The sequence below is a fragment of the Bactrocera latifrons genome, unplaced genomic scaffold (genome assembly GCF_001853355.1).
Source record: "Bactrocera latifrons isolate USDA-ARS-PBARC rearing strain unplaced genomic scaffold, ASM185335v1 scaffold_3, whole genome shotgun sequence".
Taxonomy (NCBI): domain Eukaryota; kingdom Metazoa; phylum Arthropoda; class Insecta; order Diptera; family Tephritidae; genus Bactrocera; species Bactrocera latifrons.
This window is the reverse complement of record NW_017536629.1, coordinates 2,864,583-2,870,063: the sequence shown is the minus strand read 5'-3', so window position 1 is coordinate 2,870,063 and position 5,481 is coordinate 2,864,583. Positions and strand designations below refer to the sequence as shown.

At 33.3% G+C, this 5,481-nt stretch overlaps 1 protein-coding gene across 3 annotated transcripts in view; it reads right to left on the bottom strand.

Moving 5' to 3' along the window:
* Positions 1-5,481, bottom strand: part of LOC108970481 (tachykinin-like peptides receptor 99D) — a 40,564-nt gene that overhangs the window by 11,675 nt on the left and 23,408 nt on the right. The window lies entirely within an intron of this gene.

The following is a 5,481-nucleotide window of genomic DNA, read 5'->3' as shown; positions in this document are numbered from 1 at the left end:
ACCAGAAATGGCCAGACAAAAGCAATAAATTGAAGTGAGCGGCTCGTGTTGAAAGCATAAATCACTTAACGGTTATTTGGAAGACTGAGTGCAACAATTTGATGGGATGGGTACAGTATGGGACATATAAAAAATATATACATACCGCAATAAAGTATGGAAACATATTTTTCGCTGAGAATCAAGTTTTAATCAAATACTCTGATTATGCAATTTGCTTTATTTATCACCTCGTGACAATGTGGAATCACATTTCCAAGAATATTAAGTTCACAGAAATGACAATCAGTGCAGAAAAACGGAGATTATGGCAATACATGTCATTGCTTATATACAGTCTATTTTCTGTTCGACGCTTTGCTGCGCCTTAGTAGACAACTCACGCAGAAAATGTAGAAAGTAGCATTTATAACTGCATTTTTAATGCTGTTAGTGTTTGCTTTATACTTATAATATATATGTCAACAAGTCATTGCCAATGCCACGCGAAGCACAAATATGCAATGTCAGCATTTCAGCAACATTGTAAAGATATGTGAGGATGGAATTTATAAAGCTTCTACTATAGAAATATAAATCTCGTTTGAAGTTGTTATTAAATTATCTAAAGTTTTAAGTGTACGTTCAAGGTGGATCATGGGGGGAGGGGGAACTCTTCGCAGGCATTAACCTTGTAAGCTAGTTTGACCAGCTCTTCACACTCACGCATTTCCACCTCTTTCTTTTTCTGTCTGCAAATGCGTCTCTCTTCCCTCTTCAACTCTCGGTATCAATCCCAACCCGCACGTGACGCGGTCGATTGTAATGTTGCGAGCTAAGCAGTATGCAAGGAGCTTGAAATGCTGTCCAAAGTGAGATCACGCAGCATCCACTTTGCACAGAGCTTTCTCATACCTAAATATTTGTGAATGATATGACGTACATGTTCCGTTGATACATTTATAGTGCCTGCTATATGCAACAACTGAACTTTACGGTCACTGAAAATTTTTTGTGGGCTTATTTGATATTATTATCGACAACAATTTTTTTTGGGTGTCCACTGCGTTCGATGCTCATTGCGTTTAGCATACCAATCCTTGATAGTTGATTTTTCTTTTGTCAAATTTGGCTTATTCGCCCAACAATAACAGCATCAACCTATTATATACATGTATTCTAAATTTATTTACTAAATTCGTTACAGACAAGGTGTATGACTTCAAGTACTCTGCGTGTGTCTACATACGAGTACAAAATAAGCAGATACACTTTATCTACTTGTATACTTAAATACTAACCCAGCTCTTTGTTTTTACCCACAGCTGGAGTTGAAATATTACGCTCGTCGCTTCTTCCCAAAAGTGTGTTTTGCATACAGAATAAGCCATAATTGTTATCCTAGCTTTTCTGAGCTAAAGTGCTGAAGCCATACTGATACTTGGAAAGCCTAAGAAATATCTTGAAGGGCACAAGAACTTGCCGCCCGCACTAACAAGGCATTAAAAATATGCAAAATAATTGGATACCAAGATGATTACCCACCTACTTGTTGATGAAATAGTCTCAAGTTTCTGTAAAATTCATAATTTCATGAAGCCAAAGGACACAAGTTTAAAGTACTATAAGCAAGAATAAAATGACGTGCGATTTTTGTTGTATGCGCAAAGGTATTTAAGTAAATAATAGCAAATTTTTCGCGGCCACACTGATATTTGTATAAGTTATGGAGTAAAAATCTACTCTGGTTGACACTGAAAGACTTCTGGTATTATTTGTATCAACACCACACACTTATATATCTCAAATATTTCATTCAAATCTGCAACACAGCGCTTCTCAAAAGGGTTAAACACGTTTCTCCAATCATTTCGCAATATTTTATTTGCATAACTTTTTGATAGCTTCTGTTGGTTTCGCTTAAATCTTTTGTACTAAATGCTAGCATGTGCTTAGAAAAACTGACTTTTCCAAAAACACAAACTGATATACCCCACACATGCGCTAGACGAGCATTAGTTAATTGCAAATCATTAACAGGTGCACGTGCTCACTAACTGTGTTGATTTATCGTTTTAATCGCAGAAAGTTAACGGATGCAAGCACATATTAGCAGCTAATCAGCAATTAAATCAACTAAGCAAATATACAAATAAACAACTTTAGTGAAATGTGGACGCTTTAGTGTGAGCTTTCGATCCATCGAAGAGAAAAACATGAATAAATTACCTGCTTCAACTAAATATTGCATTTGTGTACAATAAATTCTTCAGAAGAGCGCCATGAAATTCTATTGGTGATAGGTTAGATATCGAAATCGATAGATCCGCATGCCAGTATAACTAATTAGTTTATTTTTAGACTACACTTAAGTGTCTGAAATATTTTTTAATAAATGCGCTATTTAACATTTGTATACTAATGTATATATGTACATATGTTGATATGTGGCTTGGTTTGTAGCCTGTGTTTATGTGATAATTTATGTCGCTCGTGACACCTGTTTCGATGCTATCAAATGTGTCGATTGATGGTAATGAGATTGGACAATTATATAGTTTTATTTATATTTTGATATTTTGCCTCACTTTGTGTCTGTATGTGGGTACATGTGTGTTTGCACTTACGTATATAACCGTTCGCTTAGTTTTCCACAGCAGGTTGTCGCGACCTCACGCGTTAAATTCAAACAACTTATGGTAATTAACTATAATTAGTCCAATTGGAAAGGAAAATATAATAATTCGTGAGGACGAACAAGAAAACTAAGGAAATAGTAAAACAAATTGAAATAGATTGTTGAGTTCCTAGGCGAGTTTGTCTTACTATTCATTAGTGGACACAAACCATAAATCATGGGCAACCAAAAAAAAAAAAAAAAAAAAAAAAAAAAAAAAAAAAAAAAAAAAAAAAAAAAAAAAAAAAAAAAAAAAAAAAAAAAAAAAAGTCCTGTGTCCTTGTTAGAAGACAAGTAGGTATTTACTGGTAACTGCTACTAAAAGTTGATTAGCAGATATGCATACCTTTTTTTACAGCATGAACATTAGAAGGTGTTTGTTTAAACATGCGGTTTGAAAAAGAAATAAAACGCATATAATTTAATGTTATAGACCAGAGTTTGTTTGTTCATAAAGTGATTATACTACTATATATAGTTAGAATTTTCAAAATCGTTTTTTTTTTATTTTCCTTTTTTAATAAAATGCATACAGAAATTTTCATATTATTTGTATCAACACCATTATTATGCTAGCTCATATGCTAGGATGTACAAGGCCAAATTTTAAACCGATTAGTCTCAAATTTAACTCGAACTTATTAAATTTATTTTTTTTCTAAACAATTTAAGGTTGAAATTTTGGTCAAAAATTTATTCTATTTTATTTTTGAGAAACCGCCACTTTATCAAAAAATTTTATTTTGCTTATTCCTTTAAATAACTACTACATTTAATATTACTTTAGGAAAATCTGTTTGGCTTTTTTAATTTCAAAAGGTCCAGTTCAGAGATATAGTGGTCACCACGAAACGTCTCTTTTGAGAGGAGCTCCCGAAGATTAGCTGTAGTTCTTTTCCAAAGAAATATTTTTATTAATAATAAGTCTTGATATATAGTTAAGAGATATCATAATGTGTTTACAAATGTTTGGTCTAATAATTTAAAAGTGTTTTCGGAAAAATTCTCAAAAATTCGCTTATTTTCAGTATATATATTATAACCCGTTAAATGGGATTAGTAATGGAAATTGAATTCGCCAATGCTTAGGGTGTTTGAAAAATGATCCCAGATATGAATGTTTGAGTAAAAAATTTAAAAAATTAAAAGAATACAGTCCAATGAAACAATAACGGTATTATACTTTATATCCATATGTTAGATATTAATAACATGCAAATTCAGCTTACAAAATAATTTATTGTGCAAATTAAATTAAAAAAAAAATATAAAAATGTTTTCTTTTTTTCATAATGAAATGTCTGGAATTTAGTTATATGTTTTAGTTTTTAATTTCTATAACTAAATTTTGCTACGCAACTAATACTGAAAGCATTTGTAAACAAACTAAATCCCATGGCGTGGTTACGTATACGCTCCGTAGCACAACATTTGCTTCAACGTAGATATGTGCATGTAAATGTGTGTGAAGAATTTAATTAGACCAATTTTTGAAAATAATAATACTAAATGAGGCATAAACACAAATTTGACGCTCACTTGCACACCACCGCCATTCATGTACAAGTAGGCGGGGATGTGTGTTAACTTGCGCTCAAATGCACGCAGGGGCAAATGTAATGAAATATGCAAATATAATTTGGTACTATAGTGGAAGATCGTAAATAGTATTGAGATTGATAATCACCACGTAGCTACGCGTAAACCAATTTACGCGACGACAAATTTACAAATGCCGCGCAGATATAATAAGTTTAAAAGAATACAATCGCATTTAAATTGGTGGGCAATCGTGACGGCGCGGAACGCTGGACACATATGTCTATAGTGTCTATATGTCGCGGGTTATGCACGAAAGCCAGTATGAAACCCATATAAAATTATTTGCAAATATATGTATACCAATATATAAATATAAATGTTTACAATGGCATTTCTCTCATTCCTGGTAAATGCTTTTGCACTGTTTAATCGCTGAAATTCCTACCGAGATGCCGGCATTTCTTTATAAAGTGTCGATATTCTTATGGATTTGAATGTATAATGTGGAGGAAAACTCGTGGGCAACACAAAATATTATAATATATTTTATATTCGAAAAATACCTTTCGTACTCCTAATCAAATTTCAATTTTTTTTTATTTATAAACAAATAAACCAATATTTACCATTTTGGTCGACTACTTTTTGCCATTTTTCCGCATAGACATTATTCCATCAGTGTAAATACAAACTTGGAAATTTCTAGAACGAAAGCGAGCGAACCATTGTTGTGCTACATGAACTGATACAGCATCGTATCCGTAAACTTCACAAATTTTATTTGTGGCTTGCGTGACATGTTTCCCTGCCTTCACTGCAACGACTATTGACAAAATATATATTTATATTGTATGAAGGTGATCGACACCTTGGCTCAATGCAGCTCTCTTATTAGTCTAGAAATTAAAAACATTTGTAATTTTTTTTACATGGTTCGATAGTTTAGATATTAGGTTGTCAAACAAGTCTTGCGGTACTTTCGCTAGTTGGCGCTGAGAGCGTGTAGTTCTAGTTTTATTCGTCGCATCGGGTCATGCTATACCTTTTTGGAAAGCTCATTTCACGCGCCAACACGTGTTTGATTGTTTGTCGTTTCTTTTAAGTCGTCCCTGAAGTATAGCGTCGCAAGCATGGAGCAAAATAAAGAGAAAATACGGCAAAAATGCATCTCAAGCCGCCAATAAAATTTGTGCAGTTTATGGACCCGATACAGTTTCCATTTCCACCGCACAACGATGGTTTCAACGTTTACGTTCTGGTGTAGAGGTGGTCGAAGATGCGCC